The sequence below is a fragment of the Misgurnus anguillicaudatus genome, chromosome 8 (genome assembly GCF_027580225.2).
Source record: "Misgurnus anguillicaudatus chromosome 8, ASM2758022v2, whole genome shotgun sequence".
Lineage (NCBI taxonomy): Eukaryota > Metazoa > Chordata > Actinopteri > Cypriniformes > Cobitidae > Misgurnus > Misgurnus anguillicaudatus.
In genome coordinates, this window is record NC_073344.2 from 18,966,226 (window position 1) to 18,986,414 (window position 20,189).

The following is a 20,189-nucleotide window of genomic DNA, read 5'->3' on the forward strand; positions in this document are numbered from 1 at the left end:
TCACGGCGAAATGAAACATCGACCAACACGTGAGAAATAGAGCTTAGCTTGGATTTAAAGGTGTTCGAGTGACTAAGAGTCAGGTTATGCACTAACAGTCAGGATTTGCATAATACAGTTCTTTTTTTTTGACTAAATTATATAATAGATATAAATAATTTAAGTTTCTAGATTATGTATTTTGTAAATGTATTAGTTCTCTTTTATTGATGTTGCTCTTCTTGAAATACTAATTGTAAGGCAGAAGGCTGTTCTGATTCTTAAAATGAAAGATATTGGCTGTTTCTCAATATGCGTTTTTCAGCGATCTTGCGTCCTCGTGTTCTCGCTCTACGTCATCATTAACTGTCGAAGTTCAATTCCAATTCTCAAGAATGCAAGTAAAGAGGACGCAATGAAAATACACGGATGTGTTCTTGATATCGAGGATGCATCAAGTCCAGAAGTCATTGTGGCAAAACAATGGCGGAGGTCAGGTGACCAAGAGGAAAATCGCACACATCTTAATTCTCACAAGTGCGTTCTGTGTTCTCGCGACCTTCTGAGTTCGTTCTTCCAAGGTCGCCTGGCACACCGTTCTCCACGAGAATGCAAGTCTTTGCGTTCTTGGAATTGAGAAACAGCCATTATTTGATATTTTGAATATGAAAAAACATGCCAGTTATAATGCAGTTGCCTATTTTTGTTGTGATAGGTCACAAAGAAATGTATAGAGGTTTGTAACAACATGAGAGTGTGTAAATGATAACAAAATTTATATTTCCGGGTGAACTATCCCGTTAAGAGTAGCTTGGGAAGATATAGTTAAAGTCCCCATGACATCAAAATTTATTTTTATTTTTTTGCTTTAAGTGTGAATGTTTTAGCCCTAAGAATAGCTTATTTTTAAACTAGTGTAATCTAAAACACTGAAAAAATTCACATTTAGAAGATATAAGCATTCAGATATAAGCATTCAAAACTTACAATATCTCACTGCACTCTTAGAAAATGGTACAAAAACTGTCACTGTGGTGGTACCTTTTAAAATTTACACTTTTGTACATAGAAGGTGCATATTGGTACCTCAAAGGGACACATTGGTACCTTAGAGGTACATACTGATATCTCAAAGGTACATATCTGTACCAAAACGGTCCAAATTAGGACCTTTTTAAAAGGTTTCGCCCCAGTAACAGCTTTTTTACTTTGAGTGTGCCAATATGGATCTATGATTTTTATGACATCATTCTGCACAGTTTTTTTATCAGAATCCAGGTTTTGAGGTAAACTAAACACTATTGGCTATTTTAAAAGAGGGTGGAGCCACTCAATATATATTCTGGCCTAACTTCCTGTTTCATGGTTAATTGCATAATTGGGTCTTTAAAGGGGCCATGGCATGAAAATCTGACTTTTTCCATGTTTAAGTTCTATGATTGGGTCCCCAGTGCTTCTATCAACCTACAAAATGTGAAAAAGATCAACCCAGTAACTTAGTTTTGGTAAACCATTCTCTACAAGCACATGAAAAAAAGGTCGTTGAAATTTGGCTCTCCTTATGATGTCATAAGGAGCTCTTATTATTATAATAATACCACCCCTTAATCTGCACTATCCAACCACAGCACTGCCATTTAGTGCAGAGAAAAGCACAATTGAGTTTAATTGCAACAAACCATCATCATTGTGATCAGTGTTTGAATTTTATCAGCTCATTTGCATTTTAAAGGACACACCCAAAACGGCAAATTTTTGCACACACCTACATAGTGACGATTTTAACATGCTATAATAAATTATCTATATGGTATTTTGAGCTAAAACTTCACATATGTGCTCTGAGGACACCAAAGATTTATTTGACATCTTAAAAATGTCTTGTGCCATGGCCCCTTTAACAACGCAACTTCTTCATCACTGGTTCTTAATAAACTTCTTGCAATTTTTACAGAGAACGCATGCTTGTTAGGTGGCTGTTGACCCATATGAAGCTGTCACTGTAATCTGCGATCATTGCTGTGATTTGCGGGAAATGTCAGTCCTACCACAGAAGTTAATTTAATTCATTAGTTAAAGTTAATTGACACTGCATGGCTGCCTGGTGATGTAATGGAGATATAATAAGCACCGAGCATTTCTATCAGCATTGGCTTTCGAACCGACGGCAGATAACAGCAATTACATATTTTGCTCTATTTGGGTTAATATTCACTAATTTCAGGTCTGCCGTGCCAGCACGGTCTTTTAATTGGTATATTCATAGTTATTCAAATGTTGAGGCTTGAGGTTAATATGACGTTCGGCTCCAACACACAAGGGTAAAACGAAAGCGTGTAAAATCAACACGACTTTTATTTATTTGTTACATGATTAGCCTATGCAAAATAGATTTAGCATTTGAAATGAAGTTGTTGAAAGGAGATCTCATTAGGTCTATTGTAAAGCAAGCATCAATATTACTCTTGCTTATAATGGGGTTAAGGATCAAAACAAAAAACCCTAATCTTGCATATTAAACCAAATTCATTGTTTTCTTTGTGATGCAAACATAAATTATACATTAAATAGTTAACATTCATGCTGTGATATTTGTAAGCAATCAGACTTACAATTTTAGCCTGGGAGACTGTTAATAAACTAACAACATTCAACACCTTAGCAATCACGTAGCAACACGCTGCTATCATTGCATTACACAAACAAACAACAAATCTTAATCTCTTGAGAAAATTATCATATCCTTACTATTTCTGGCTCTTATGTTTTGGTTTAGTATTTTCGCTTGCAATCATTGCAATGAAAATATTTTTAGACAGTGCCTTATTATCAAATTTGATGTCTTTCGCTGCAAAACCCTCTTCTAACTTATGGAGGACCACAAGAGTCATGCAAAATTTAATAAAGAACTTCAATATTTAATAACTACCTGGACAATAAAAATAGCAATTAATAGATTTGTTTAAAAATTCATTAATTAATCTATAAATACATAGACAAAGTTACAAAAAAAGTCATTATGTAACATTTTATTAGACAATAAAAAGTGAGATTTCTGTTTTCATTTTCCCGATGGTTCTCCTTATTCTTTTCGCTATACGATTTGCTTTCGTTTTAGCCTCTCTATTTAGCTTTTCCGTGACTCTTTGGGTCCTTGCAAATTGTCAAATGAGAAATGCAAATTAGCTATGGCCAGGTGGATGTAACAAGCATGCTGATTGGCTCTGATTGTATGTCATGCGCAGATTTATAGATCTCGGATGAGGACCCAAAGAGTCACGGAAAAGCTAAATAGAGAGGCTTAAACGAAAAGCAAATTGAATAGTGAAAAGAATAAGGAGAACCATCGGGAAAATGAAAACAGAAATGTTTAAAGGAAATGCCCTTTTAAATGCCTAATTTAAACCTGTATTTGTAGTTCAATTTATAAATTCAGTTATTTATGTCTCTTTTTAAATCGCATTTTGAAATTCCATTATTTAATTGAAAAATTTATAAATGCAATTTAAAATGATTAACTTATTGAGTGTTTTATGTTGTTTTTGTAAATTGGTATAATAATTTGAACTATTAATTAATGGATTAATATTTAATTTCTACATTATTTTTTATAATCTCACTTTTTATTGCCTAATAAAATTTTACATAATTTGTCTATATATTTATAGATTAATTAATGAATTTTTAAACAAATCTATTAATTGCTATTTTTATTGTCTATGTGGTTATTAAATATTGAAGTTACATTTTGCATGAGTCTTATGGTCCTCCATACTAACAGCATGGATGCTTTTATGGCAAAAACCTTTACTTCTAAAAACAAATTCACTTCTTTGGACAAGACATAGTAAACAATTGCGAAATCACTAAAATAGCAACTAAAAACATTGCAAATGATGAAAGAAAATGTAAAATTGAAGAAACTGACCAACACATCATCATTATGGGGCGCTGTGATGCATGTGACGGCCACATTCGTGATTGTATTTAGGTACAAGTACTCACAAGTGAACCAAGTTTAAATGTGATCCATATTTACCTAAAGCATGTTAACGAATAAAACCTTATTGTAAACCGTAACCGTTTCATTTCAGTATGGTCCTGGAGTTCCAGATGCTTAATCATCCTTAAATTATGTTTATAGTATTCTGAAAGACCTGCACGTGTTAAGTTTTTCCAAAATGTCTCCCGCAGTCGGTCGTAGCCCAAAGCTTGATTGCTAACCAAGGGCACATTATAGTTGGTGAGTAAGCAGGCGTTCAGTTCCTTAAGGAGGGAGGGAAGGCTTAGGGCAGACATTTTGTTAGCCTATAAAGACAAAATCCCTTCAATGTAGATACTTTCCTCCTTCTTTCTTCCTGACATTTATAGGTTGGGAAGGCTGTCAAGACAACATCCACATAACTGGCACAAGTTAGTATGCAGACAGAAATCAAAATGTACAAATGAGACGAATAAACAGCAGCCAGGCGTATACTTTGTGTTACACAACTAGATCACTTTGCCGTCTGTTACTTTTGCTCAAAACACAGAGAGGACACAATTGCAATGTGGTCGATAAACAACAAAATCCCAAATACAATGGTGCAGACTGCAAATTGTCTCCGGATAGTAGTTTGTTTAGATTTTACAGCTTTTGTAAATGCATTGTGTAACCTATAATATTATACTCTTTAAAAGCACACTAGTTATATTCATTTTCTGTAACCCTCCGGCAAACAATTGCGTGTACTCCAGTATGCATACCAGAGACTATCAACCCTAGTGCCCAAGGGAACGTTCGCTTAGCAACAGGCTAATAAATCTTTGCCGAAGATGTGCAGAAGAGAAATGGTATCGTTTCTCATATCATATCTGATATCATACTCTAGTGTGTGCTCAAGGAAATATTAGATATGGCTATTATAAATAGTGCTAATGAGATCATTATCTGTTTCTCATAATGCATTACATATTGGAGGCTTGTATTGGACTCCACCTCCTAATTCAAAACGCTCAGCCATTACTGTTGCGAAAGAACAATTGCCTATCGTGCACGCCGAAATTAGAAGCACAAATTGTTGTCTCACAGGGAATGTTTCTACAGCGTAAATATGCTTGATGAAATTAAGCCGGAAAATCACGTGCACCAGCTGCAGAATTTGGATCACGGCGCACCCACGCCTGCCATTCACGGTTTCTTTTTTAAAACACCTCCTTGCCTTGCTTTCTTTAAGCGCGTTAGGCTGACACCATTCAGTCAGCGAGCGCTGTAATTGATCTTAAAGGAATAATCTCTGCCCATCTCTTCCCGAAACAGGAAAGATGTGGGCCACAGTGGGCTGCGGATTCGGCGGCATCGCTCTTATTCGGAGAGAAAATCTTTTGTAGGGAGACTGAAGGTGACACGGTAGGTTTAATGCGCGACGTTTCGAGTGGAGAAGTAATTTGGACCTGATCATTCGGAGCAAATTCAGTTTAATCAATGTTGAGTGAATCAGGCAGGGTAAGGTCAGACCTATTTTCCAATTCACAGCCAAACTATAGCTTCATTGTGATTCTCGGGACAGATAAGAGGCTTACACAAATAAAGTATGTGTGATTAGGGGAGACATTGAAACGCACCGACTCGTGACTAAAGACGAAAACTTTTTGGTTTTGTGCTTTCCGTATTGTTCAGGTCAACAATGTCAACACGGTACTTAAATTTAAAAAGCAAGTCATAAAAGAAGTTGTACTGTTAAAAAAGTGGTAACAAGATCCTGTTACTCTACATTCACACCACCGCCTGTGAGAGCTTCAAAAAACACTCGAATGGACAACAAATGCAATTATTTCAGCTTTTTGCACAAAATTTTGTATTTTTGAAGAAACCTACCCGTATTTAAGAGGTTATAAAAAGAAAAAAAAATGAAGATAGAATGAAACGTTTTTCCTGTTTTGTTTATTTATTTTTTTATTTTTTATTTATTAAAAAGGGTCTGTTCTTTCATTTGATATATTTGAGGAGTTTGGTTTCAAAGCGCGATAAATAATTAGATACTGCCAAAATCAGTATTGTACGGAGGTCCTAAGGGCACATGAAGCAAAAATTAAATAGTTTAGTTTCACGTGCGCACATGAAACTACCGCGTTTAGTTTCACGTGCTCATGTGAAACTATCGTGCGCACATGTGAAACTTTCGCGTCCTCACATAAAACTTTCGCGTGCACACGTAAACTATCGTGTGCGTACGTAAACTTTCGCTTTCACGTGCGCACGCGATAGTTTCACATGTGCGCACGATAGTTTCACATGTGCGTGCGACAGTTTCACGTGAAGGTTTCAAGGATTCCGTGTGTATTCAATGTGCCGCCATTGTTGTTTACAATGTGTGAAATGGTGCACTGTGATTGGTTGAGCGTATTTATTCTGTCTGCAGAGAAGGAAGAGTGGCATTTGTCGTGGTTTGAAAAAAAGGGAGAAAACATAACAGAATAACATGGCGAATATCGGATTTTGCATAAAATTAAGAATTACATTTTTTTTCCCAGCCACCACTTTCGTGTGCGCACGTAAACTTCCGCCTTCATGTGCGCACACGATAGTTTCATAAATACGCGCAACGAATCACAGTGCACCATTCCACGCATTGTAAACAACAATGGCGGCGCATTGAATACACACGGAATCCTAGTTTCCCCCCCCCTAAAAATAGTTTTCCTCATGTACTTTGTACTTCGTGATCAACAAACAAACAAAAACAAAATAGCAATTTTGATGGCATTGATTAACCTGTGGTGGTTTTCTGTGGCGGGGAAGAAATGTAAGCCATCAAAATCTAATCATTTACGTGAGAGGCACTCGGGCGAAGGAAAAATATCGGCTGTTGCTTGTTCTCACAAGACAGCATCAAGCTTCTGTCATGCTAACACATTGACCACATGCCATCTTATGAAAAACTTTCCATTACTTTACTCAAAGTCAGCAAAAATCGAGCAGGACCAAATTTTTTTTACTGCTGATCGCTTTCGAAAAAGTTCAGCGATAACGTCCCAAGGATGACAGCAGCAATGACAGTGTTCTTAATATGACAAAGTAAGTGTTTTGATTAATGCCATTAAAGTCAACTAAATGAATATAACATGGCAAAGATGAATGCACGTTTATATATTAATTCAATAGATTTATAGCATTTTGAAAAAACTTGTCATTTTGCTGGAAATATTATCAGTTTTTATAATAAATCTTCGGAAAATCAAATTATGAATTTTAATTTTTATGTTTTTATAACCTAAAGATGCTATGTGAAAGTTTACAACAGAAAATATTGGTTTTCATCTTGTCACTTTCTTGGTATAGAAAACACATTTTTACCGAAATTACTCAAAATGGATTTTTGCGTTTTGGAACCAAACTCTTCATTTGTATTTTTTATATATTTATAGAATAATATTTTCCTGCAAGGCATTTTATGAAAATCACAAAATATGCTGACAGGTAACTTTAAAAAAAAAGTCTGGCGGAGAATGAGTTAAATAACCTTTTCTGAAACAAGGTGCTTCAGATGTTAAAGGTGCCATTTAGACAAAAAAAAAAGTTTTTCTATGGAATCGTGAAGCACCTCTATTTTTAAGATGCACCTGGTTGACACATGTCTCCTAATTGAAACACCATTGACATAAAAACAACACGACGATTCACAAAGCTTTGTCAACCTTTCCATCAGATTAATGAAATAACAAAGCACGTTATCACATCCAAATTACAGTACAGTCTACAACAGAAATGAGCTTAGGGATCAAGAGAGCACATCGGGAAATAATGTTAGTTTGAGAGTTCCCGAAGGCTCCCTTGCTGATTTAGGCAAATATCACGCAAGTTTTTGGCTCGACGTGTTGAAATGTCGCAGCGATAAGCATTTTGTTTGACTCACTGACCTTAAGGGGAGTTATTGTTGTCCAATGATTGGTCGACGTCCCTTTTGACAATGCACATCCTTTTGTTCTTTCCTTTAAAAGTAAAGCGAACTCCCAGCCTCACGCTGTACAAAGATAAGAAGCCAAGGCACTTAATATTTTACTAGCCTGGCAGCTAGTTAGCATCAGGGGGCTTGCACCCTGCCAAACGACAAAGATAGAACTGAAATGCGGGATGTCACGGTCTGCAAAAAGCTTCAAGACTGCATAGCAAGCAACACATCAAACAAAACCAAAAGTCCTATCGGAGGCCATAAATATATTCTATACAAATACACAAACGTGAATGTTTTGAGACATATGCACAGTGTTTTTTCGTGCATCTATAACATAAGTACTCAAGGGGGCGATAGATTTACCTGCAAACCAGATGTGTTATCTTGCAGTATTGCATACTTGTGCTGCATTTATGAATGCAATCATTTAGATGCAATCGAGCTTTGCGCTCACAGCGTGTTTCAGCATTTAAGCATACATTCATTGAATGTTTAAAGTATGAGGTCATAAATATGATGTGACTTTGTATAGGATGCTTGGGGAGAGGGCTACCATTGTCTAATTGAATATTCTGATCTTTTTGTTTCACGGAAAAGGTGGAAACATATTCGTGGTCAGCCCACAAAATTAAAGCTGTAAATATCTTCCAGAGCACATTTGGACTGGAGCGAATGAGCAGATATCTTGCAGAGTCGAAATGTCACACGCAGCTATGGGACCCGCGCATGGCACAAACACACACAGCAATATTTCGACGTGTTTGCTGAGGCCAGTCATGGCAGAGAATAAACAGATATTTAAAGGTTGGGTGTGAGATCCTATAGGGAACTGGATAAATGTCATTTCACATTTCCTTAACCTTTGGACTGATAACAACACCTGGCGGGGCTAGAATTGACGCGTAAATGCTGACTTTGCACGAAATATTCATAGACGGCATGTGTGTTTTTCTTGTATATTAGTAGGCACATAGGTACAAAATTCTTTTTTTGCCACTGAGAAACGAATATTGTTGCTGACAGTGAACTGAAAAAAGTGCACATGCTGGAGTTAGATCACACAGAACTACTCAGGTCTGTTTTCCTGTTTTAATTAAAGTTCTTGCGGGCAAGCTCTGTATTAATATGCCTCTTTGTGTCGTTCGGCTTCTTTATCTTCTCCACAAATTTCTGTTGTTATTAAAACCCAAACTGCTTAACGTGCAAACTCCATTCAAAATTTCTTTTGTAGATAATTATTAAGATGCAATGTAACCGATTACAGACGACAAGCTATTCATCTGCCTATTGAATACGAAACCGCTGTGTGACCCAACACTTCTAGTCATATATCTCCTGATGTTTAATGTACTGTTATGTAAGGGATCATTTATAGGTAGCAGGTTGTTATCGCAGAAATTATCCCCGACAGTGTGATCAGGACTAGAGGTCTTCTCGTGTAGGCTACAACGAAAACCGAACCCGACGTGCATAAATTTTTTCAACATGATCTCACAAAGTTCCATGTTATAGTCACGGAATATTTTGCTCATTTATCCGTGTCTGTACCACGGACTTTCTTTTTCGTTTCATTTTCACGTATTGTTTTCCTATTTTTAAACCATTTTCGCGTGGGTATGGGTTAGATTTGGGGTTTGGGTTAGGATGTCACTTTAACTATTGGTTTATACTATTTGAAACAATTGTCGCCTGACGTTAGGGTTAGATTTGGGTTAGGATGTCATTTTACAGTATGTTACAGAAAGTCGTTCTAGCCCTGTGTCGTTCTAAACTGACACAGAAAAGAAAGTCAGTGGTACAGACACAGAAAAATGCGGTGATCCGTGACAATGACACGGATAAAAGAGTAAATGCATTTTTTATGACCCGACCCAAGACAAACCCGAGAAAATTAGATCCGAGTCCGACCTGACCCAGTGGCATTTTTTTACCCACCTGTACCCGACGTGTGTGCAGTCAGCAGCCCCCAACGCACCAGTCAGACAGAAAGAAACCCAGTGGCCTCGCAACCAATTTGGCGTGTTGCTCTATTTATTTAGTTTTTTTTATCTAAAACATCAATGTAAAATGGCCATTTAAAATTGATTGACAGGTCTGGCTCAACAAAAATTACAAGCTCTCAGCAAACAGTGAAGGCATTAAAAAAGGATTCAATGCACACCCGCAAGATAGTTTGGGTCTCCTCGGGTCTATTCGGCAACAATAAATTTGTTTTAAATGATCCGAGACCCGATGCCACTACTATTATACCAGACCCGTGTCCCAGGCACACGTAAAACTTTTATGCTGCGTTTACACCAGCCGCGCTTGAGGCGTCAAAATCGTGTCTACCGCGCCTAGTTTGCCGCTTGAATAGTTTGAGTGTACTCGCTTCATTCGCACGTGAAAGCCGCACATTCAATTTTAGTCATCGATACATTCATGCGGAAATTCGCGTCATGGGAGGGGCGTATGTGACTGTAATCACGTCACTACTAAAGCAGGCTCGTGATTGGTTAACAAGTCGTGTTTTTTTGCCAAAGTTCACATTTTTTAACTCGCCTGTTTGGCAACACTCAATTTGCACCATTCGTGCGAACTAGACGTGGAATGAGGCGGGATCATTTTTTTACCGCGCCGCATTAAACGCCTCATTCGCACAGTGAGACCTCCAGACGCCCGTCAATGCATCTTTACATTGACTTAACATTGAAATCACTCGCGCTTGACGCCTCTACCGCGGCTGGTGTAAACGCAGCATTAGACCCGAATCCTCTTAGGTTGGACCTCAGGTTTTCAGATCTAAGTGAACCCGTCAGGTTGTATCACACAGGAGCTTATTTTGCGATAACAACATTCTGCCTGTACATTATCCTGCTTATTACACAGCTATTTACGTCATAAGATAAAAACATTTTTTAGATTTGTTCCTTTTTAACAAATGCAGACCTTCTGCAGTTACTTTGATCATTACTGCATGCTGGTTAATATTTTGGAAGAATGAGCTTTCTGGTTAGGTGTGCGAGCCTAATACACTTAACTGTGTTAAGATGACTATACCTTAAACCAATTCCTTTAACATATTTTTAAGTTTTGCCCATAAAAAGAAAATGTATAGGGACACTATTACCATACAAGTAGAAAGAATTACATTCAAAGCGCATTAAATACATGCAATACAAACAAACCCCCACATTAATATTTTCAATCAGCCATGCGGCTTATTTCTTTCCCGGCCGTTGATGATGAAAACGGCGCATCCGCACAAAGATGCACATTGGCGACAGTTTTAAAGAGGGAAACCACCAGACGTCTATTTAAACTTCAAAAGGAATCCGTGTCGGCTCTCTGATCCCAACACATTGGCACAACATTCGGAAAAACTAGCAAATGAGGACAAGAAGCAACATCAAGCAGCTGACATCCCCATATTTCTCTCTATCTCTCTCTCTCTCTCTGTTCTGCAGGAGGAGGAGGCGGAGCTCTGTAATGCACATTGCAGTGAAACTGTGCGCAGCGGGATGATGGTGTTGGGAGGGTGAAAGGAAGAGACCTCCACACACACAGTCTGATTTACTCCACAGCTGCCTCTTCTGTCCGCAGGTATGCTGCAGTGATACCACTGCGAAAGTCTAAGGCTGTGGTTCTCGCTTCGGAGCCCAGATTTTACGAATGTCAGGTGGCGACCCAATTGTTCACACAAATCAAAGCAAAAACATGCAAAAGTAATATTATTACCGTAAACTACCAACCTGATCTCAGTGGAAAACGCAGAAATTTTATGGTGCGGCAATTACAAATGAATTCATACAATGTAAATTGTACAATGATTATTATGATTATTCGAAAAAGGAAAGCAATGCTGGCACTGGCTGGCACCTTTACAAAACACTGGCGGATTCATGTTTAAACAAGCCGTAAAAGAAGAAAGTATTTCAACATCATTCACAGTAGGAGACAGTATTTCAGCATATATTTTTTAAATGTTAATCTTGTGCATTTAGTCTGAGGTTTTTGAAGATGAGCGCATGTAATTTATTTGGCTAAGTGACTGATACCTTTATGCCAAAATACTGTAGAAGTTAATTGGACATAGGGCCTTTAACATCATTAACAAAAGATATGAGAAGTTTTTCTGCTCTCTTTAAAATGAAATGTATTATGCCGGCCATTCCCAAACTGTGGTCCGCGGACCACTAGTGGTCCGTGAGGGTACTGCAGGTGGTCCGTGTAAAGGCAAAATAAAACATAAAATAATGTATTTTTTTTTAAGAAAAATATATTTTTTTTAAGAATATGTTTTAAGAATCTGTTGTACTGATATATTGACCAATTATAGTTTTAGTGCTATAAGCCTATTTAGAGGTGCAGATAAATTCAGGACTTTGTGTAGACATATTTTATTATGAGGTGGTCCGCGAAAATTCTTGATTACAAATAGTGGTCCACACACACAAAAAGTTTGAAAACCCCTGTATTATGCCATCCTAGCTCTACACGATTATATGGCTATAGTTAGCGGCTTTGTTTACTTCTGTACTGCTCGTGACCCTATGCAAGAGGTACATACACACTTAAATACCTGCATCATAGCTTTGACTTTATTTTGGCTTTAACATTTTTCTCAACTCAGAACTGATTATTTTGTTCTTATGAGAGCCCCTTACATAATCCAGTCTTGAATTCGGTTTGGTTAGAGATCATTTTATTTTGATGATACAATTAAATGTATCATCCAAATAACTAATAAGCTATGAAATTTAAATCATCTAAATTACTTAATTTACAGTTAATGAGGCCTATAAAATAAACATCCCCGGCTAACAAAACTGAGATTTAGTAGATAATCTAGCAAATAATTGTATTGGTTTTCATTTATTTATTTTTTTGTTTTCTTCCAACGGAATCTATAAAAATGACATTGATAATGTTTTCAAAATTCACAGCTTAATTATATTTATATTGTAGGCTAATGCCCCTGAAAAATGTAAATATCACGGTGCTATACAAACATTATTACTGGATAATTGACGGTTATAGCAACATTAATTTAATCAAATGACTTGAGTTTGGGGCAGAGTTTTGAAAAACTCGCCTTAACAATCATCCATTTGGATGATTCTCACGACATTACACTTATGAGGTGTCATGAAACATTTTGATAAAAAAAGTTAATACCAAGTAAGAGTATCAAATAAGAAGCATCCAGTTACAAACATCTCTTCATTTACTAGTTTGCACATGATTTCAAATCACATCAAACAGACCAATTTTGTTGTTTTTTCCACATTTAAAGGGATAATTTTCATTACCGCAACGTGTCCATGACTGGATTTGGGTTCTTTGACACGGAAATATTTATAATTAAAAAATCTAAAAAATAAAAAGCTTCAGTGCATGTTATACTATAAACATTTACAGTAATGAAACATGTGGCATTTGGTGATCATTGGTAAATGAAGAGACAATAATAAAGAATATAAATGTGTCCAAGAAACATTTTCTCATCCTCCGCAACAATTCTCAATCATTGTTTAAGCCCACAATGAACTAACATTTTCACACAAAAAAAAAATAATGTTGGAAGGGATGTAATTGACTGTGACACTCAAGATGGCTACCAGGTAAGCAGTTCTTATTTTTTCTCTCCTGATAAAAGTTTACATTTTGTTTGTCATAGTACAGTAGCTAGACAACTTTTTAGTTCTCATTACCGAAACATGAGTTTGTAAATGCATATATTTAATGTAATATCATGTTGCGGTAATGATAATTTTTGATAATGATAATCTAAAAAATGTAAATAATTCTATAAGAAATATTTATTCCTCTAAAAATAATGGTTATAGTAAGTTCATACCTTAATCTTATATGTGCAAAAAAAATGTCTTCAAGGGATTTTTTTAAAAATCTGATGCTGGACATCTTCTAAATCTGAATTTCGTGAGAAGAAAATTTTTTGCTGCACTCTCAGAAAAAAGGTACAAAAGTTGTACGGTACGGTACCTTTTAAAAAGGTCCTAATATGTACCATTTTGGTACACATATGTAGCTTTGGGGTAGTAATGTGTATCTTTGAGGTACCATTGTGCACCTTTTAGGTACTTTTAAAAAAGGAACCACCCCACTGACAACTTGTGTACCTTATTGTACCTTTTTTTCGGAGAGTGTGCATGCTTCCATAAATTAACTAAAAGGTTCTCTTGGGGAACCATAAATGGTTCTTTTAGAGGTTACTGCACTTAAACACAGTTAAACAAATGGTTAAACCAAACTGCAATACTTTCTCCATGGTAATCAAAGTGCACCAAATATTGACTCATCTGTTAGAAGTCTCAGAGGTCTGCCACGCAGAACAATGCGCCCGCATCAATAATTCAGCATGCAAGCTTCATGTACGTTGATAAATGTGATAAAATTGATTCATAATTCACTGGCCTGACCCGCATCATTTTGCTTTTTGGTAAGCGTTGGTATCCAAAAGATGCAGCGGGTACAAAATGTTTTGATTAAATTGTCAGCTTCATGTCACACCGCGAGATGACAAGAAAGCTTCAGATACTCAGTGTTCACTTTAAGATTGACAGCGGTCGATACAATGCCATTTCTGCACTCACCTACAGCAGCTGTGGCACTCGGAGGGCTGAAGGAACAAATTTTGAAAGCGAACGTTTCCAATAATCGCACCTTCAAACGTAGAGTCTGCACCTGATAAAACAGCTCTGTCCCCCCAGGAATCAACTCTCTGCCTGAAAATAAAGTTTTGTGCTTAAGAATTGCAGGTACGGATCTAGTGTTGAGGGATAAGGCGGCGTTGTTATTTCTTCTGAAGGCATTTGTTGTTTCGCTGAAAGTTTCACAAGAGTGTGAATTCTGCCTTTAAGAAGTGCAAATTACTCCGAGTCTGTGCATCGGAATAAAGAAAGAGAGGACGCCCTCATTAAAGCGAAAGGCAGCTAATGAAGAAATGATGCAAAGTAGGAATCATCAAAGGTAATAGTACGGGTCTAATGAGTGCAAAAGAGCACGGCAAGGTGAATATTTTACCATAACAGTCTAATTAAATGCCCATGTGATCGAAATTTAATAAAGCTTATTATGTAACACTAGCTCAGGGTTGTTTTGTTTTGGTGTGGCTTTTTTCATTTGGAAAGAAAGAAATCCCCAGTGCCCATTCACAGATGCTGTCAACGAGCAGATGTAGTGCACGTGTTGGTTGGCTTACTCGGGTACGTTCTCATTAAAAGGCAATCGGTGGAGCACACATAATTTATACGTGGTGTCTTTCAAATCTGTTTCAGGGGTTATATAATAAAAGCAAACATACAAATTGTAGTTGGTAGGATTAAGCTCCACCCACTGTAAAATCTCATGGGTTTAAAAAAGCACCATAATGCATCCGTGTTTGGTATGGAAAATGTCCAATTCCGAAATCATCTGTGTGACATCACAGCCAGCACTGTAATAATATAATTAAAATGTCAGATATAGCAGTGAATGAGTACTCATACTTATTAAAGGTACCAAAGAATGCATTGATACAATATGTTACATTGTTTTCTGATATATACATAGAAGGTATGTGACTTTATTAAGTGCAAAAATGATCCAGAAATGGATTTACATGTCCATTTACAACCCTAGGATTTCCCAGAATGAAATGGTCTATTATTATCTTATTTAAAAGGGTCATGAATAATAATGTTACGCTCTGCTCTGATTGGCTGTAGAGGAGTTCAGTTCAGTAGCTCTGTGTGTGTGCAAAAAGACCTTATGTTTGAGCCTGTATCAGACGAAGATTTTTTTGTAGATTGGAAATGGGTGTTTCTGAGTGGTAAGTTTATGTTTTTTCATTATGAACCTGCAAAACGTCACTGTAACATCAATAGTAGAACTTCAGCCTAAACGCTAGCATATTAGCTGTGTCCCAATTCAAGGGTTGCGACCTATTAAGGACACGACATCAGAAGGCAAGCACTCGATCTTTGAAGGTCCCAGGCTCCCAAGTCCATGAAGAGAACTGAAATGAGACGTTCTAGCCTTCGGAGGATCCATAATTTGCGTTAAAAAATATGAATTTATTTTAGAAAATATGCAACGTTGATGTAGATTAAACTAACCAACAGTATATCAAATTAATCAACCTTAGAAATGTACGCAACATACACAGAATAATATTAATACAAAACATAATTTGTAACTAAAACAGTGACTAATTTTTTTTCTGCTAAATACAAAATTAAAAAAAAAGGTTTTACATGTTTATTTTCAAATATTCAGCCATCATATTCAGCCGTTACAAATGCGCAATGAATCTCAGGATAGCCTAGGCTGTAAAGGATCCATACGTTCTTTCCTTAGCAGCGCGGATGCATTTTGAGGCTTCATTTTAACTTCTTGAAAAGCCCCCCCACTCCAGCCCAAACCATGAAAAGACCTATTTTTACTAAAAGGGTTGTTTTTACTAAACCATCAATTCAAAATTATTTTAAGTTAAAAAATAAAAAAAAGTTAGAGAGGCTAAAGTACATAAAATTTTTTTTTTTGCATAAAATCTTTTTTATTACTAAAAAACTTGATAAATATAAATGATAAATATGTATGTGAAACCTAAAAATGCAATGATCCCAAAGCCACAAGTCTAAAGAAGTTATGTTTCATGTTTGAAGTCAATAGGCCCAAAAATGAGGTCCTTGCTAGGGTTTTTATAAGACTAGTGCCTTTTCTAAGTGCCCCAAAAGTTTTTGTTTACTTGCACATACGTTCGTTCTTATTATTATTTATCCTTACACTGTAAAAAGATTCCGTAGAAATTACAGTATTACTGGCAGCTGGTTGCCAGTAACTTACTGTAGATTAAAATTTATGTTAATTGCCTGCCACAGTTTGTTCAAAGTTAAATGAAAATTAAACATTAGCAATTCTTTGTCTTAATAGAATAGAAGTAGAATAACAACCTCAAGCAAAGCATTCTGGGAAACAAAATCTGAAGGAAAAAACAGAAAACGGTTGATGAGGATTTTTGGTTCCCAGAATGCTTTGCATGAGGCTGGTGTGTTATATTTTTATTCTGTGAGACGGGGACTTGTTCATGTTTAATGTTTATTTAACTTTGAACAAACTGTTGCCAGTAAATAACATAAAATTAAATTTACAGTAAGTTACTGGCATCCAGCTGCCAGTAATATTGTAATTTCTACGGAATCTTTTTACATTGTATGTTAGCATATAAAATGCAGTTTCCACACCAGGAAATAAAACGTCACACAAAGATCGTTGGATTCGTTATCTAATTGGCTACATGTTCTGTCTATCAATATTTTCCATGAAGTCATTGGAGAAACGAGCGAGTCAAATGACGCATGATTTTTGATAGCGCTGTTTGGATATTATGTATTATACTCCCACCTACTTTTAAAAACAAAGTTTAAACACAGGTTTATGTGTTTACTTGAACTTAAAATGTAATCTCATATACAGTGTTATGACGTAAATAGTCCTCAGATTGTATATTATATTCTTTTACAAGATGTTCATGTAAAATCTGATGTAAACGACAGACTATATATTTATATTTCATGGATTATACGCATGTGGCCAAAAATGGTCATTGGATGTATTCTATTAGAAGGTTTTCATGGGTTATTCACACATCTGAAACAGACTGGATTTGACTTGCGATTGTTATATCAACACAAAGGTAAGAAGTCCCGTTTATATTTTGCCTGTTGTCATCTGGGCTTCTATCACAAAATACTACATTTATGATGCTAGAGCATCTGTATCTCAAAACAGAGACCATACACTGATGCTAAACCAGTAGACCTTTTAAACAATGTATAGTAATGTTAATATTATTAATGTTTGTAGACAGTAGGCTATATAGATTTTTTTAGCAGCATTAAAAAACTGACGTGATCCCGTCCACAAATTAGTGCGGGTCGAGAGGTTAAGCCTTCTTCGAAATGGGACGGCCTTACTAGCCTTCAGTCGCACTGCTGTGACACAATCGGTCTTATAAAACATCCTCAGAAGCTGCAGCCTTCGAATTGGGACACAGCTATAGCATTAACTAGCATATAGCGCTAACTCAACAGTCACAACTTTGTCTTTAGCATTGTAACAACACTGAAAAAAACATGTAAAGAACTATTATTATTCATCTAGATAAATACAGTTTTACATTCTACGGCACCTTTAAGTTTTACATTCTATGGCACCTTTAAGTAATGAGAATGGGTAATGCACTAAAAACAAAAAACTTAAGTCAGGGAATGTCACAGTGAATAAAGAGGACACGGTATTATGCGTGATCTGTCTCTCTGCAGATGTTTGATTTCCCCTGGCTCTGAACTCCGAGAAACACTGGTGTAATTTGTCAACTGAAAATGCTGCCTGAAAGACATCTACACCATTGAGAGAGTCACTCTGCTGCCGTGCCGAGATGCCATTCTCCCGTGGAGCTCGGTGAAATGAATGCAACACTTATGAAAATAGAACTCTCAACTGGGCATCGTGTCAGACAGTGAGCCAGGTTATTTTTGGGAGACAAAGCCTTTCACTTTATCCCAGAAAGCTCCCAAGACATAAAGGCCAGGCCGACGACAAACTACCTCAGGCTCCGTATGCTAATTAGACCCTCTTCAAAAAAAGAAAAAGGAAAAAACGCGGAGCCCTCTTTTTACACGGCTAACTTTTATTTTAGTAGCCCACTTCAAAACCCTAGATACTTTAAGAATCAATTAAAGCTGTGTGCAGTACAGAGGGTCTGAGATGAGATAGGAGGAGAGCCCTGACCCAGTTTTAGTGGATGATCTCAGGCCCTGAGGAAAAATAAAACGGTGTATATGTAAGAGGTGTTAGAAGCTAGCGGGTCCATGAGATCAGGTGCTTTTCTCTGTTTGCACCTTTTATTATTTTCCCCAGTCGCCGTCCTTTCTGACTGTTCGACCTGTCTATTGAGTGCCAATTTACTCATTTCAGGAAAGGAAGTCCAGCATGCTATATTTTATAGAAAAGGTTTGATCTGTTGCATTAGTCAGGCAGGTCCTTCAAAGGATGCCAAAGTGGCTGGGTACAAAAACGGTGACTTTCGATTGAATGTTTATTCAAAGAAAGGCTTTACTACTGTGATGTTAAAAAGCCCAGATCGTGAGTCATCCAAACAGGTCACGAGTCATAACTCTCTCATATTTGAGTATTGTTAGATATTTAGCATGAAAAGCTAACGCTAAATGGCAAATTAAAGGGATAGTTCACCTAAAAATAAAAATTTAATCAACCTCAAAGGAGATATTTTGAAGAATGTTTGTAACAAACAGATCTGGGGCACCATTCACTTCCATAGTAGAAAAAATAATACAATGAAAGTGAATGGTGCCCCAGATCTTTCTTTGTAAATTTAGCAGAAAAAAAACTTGAGATTGAGTTAATGATGACTAATTTTCATTTTGGAGTGAACTATCTCTTTAATAATGATGCTTTGCAAACACAATACCATTTGCTTTGTTGCATCCAAGTGGGTGATCCTCGCGAAATTAGACTTGAAACATTTTGATAAAAAATTACATGCAAAGTAAGAGTATTAAAATAAGAAGCATACAGTTACAAACATTTTTTGCACATGATTTCAACTGACATCATAAAACCAATTTTGTTGTTTTTTCCACATTTAAGGGGAAAATTGTCATTACCGCAATGTGTCCATGGCTGTATTTGGGTTCTTTGACATGGAAATATTTATAATAAAAAAATCTAAAAAATAAAAAGCTTCAGTGCATGTTATTCTATAAACATTTACAGTAAAGAAACATGTGGTATTTGGTGATCATTGGTAAATGTAGAGACAATAACAAAGAATATAAATGTGTCCAAGACCAATTTTCTCATCCTCCGCAACAATTTTCAATCATTGTTTCAATCATTGTTTTAAATTGTTGGAAGGGATATAAATGACTGTGACACTCAAGGTGGCTACCAGGTAAGCAGTTCTTATTTTTCTCTCTAGATAAAAGTAAAAAAAATTGTCCTAGACAACTTTTTAGTTCTCATTACCGAAACTTCATGTTGCGGTAATGATGCAGAATTTTTTATAATGATAATCTAAAAAAATTAAATAATTTTATAGGTAATATTTTTAAATCCTCTAAAAATAATGGTTATAATAAGTTCAGACCATAATCTTATATTTGCAAAAAAAAATTACTTCAAGGGCTTTTTAAAAAAAGCTTATGCTGGACACCTACATTTGGATTTCGTGAGAATTTTGGGTCAACCCAGCATTACTGTAGGTCAAAA

The 20,189-nt window shown here is 36.4% G+C and overlaps 1 protein-coding gene across 4 annotated transcripts in view; it reads right to left on the reverse strand.

The window, feature by feature from the left end:
* The window catches only part of grm4 (glutamate receptor, metabotropic 4), a 259,154-nt gene that overhangs the window by 195,841 nt on the left and 43,124 nt on the right, over window positions 1-20,189 (reverse strand). Inside the window, exon 1 of one of the 4 annotated variants that reach the window (XM_055212576.2) lies at window positions 7,879-8,012. The exons of the other annotated variants lie outside the window; for them this stretch is intronic. The gene's annotated coding sequence lies outside the window, so the exon portion shown is untranslated. Of the gene's footprint in view, window positions 1-7,878; window positions 8,013-20,189 lie in introns of those variants that run through there. 4 annotated transcript variants of the gene reach the window in all.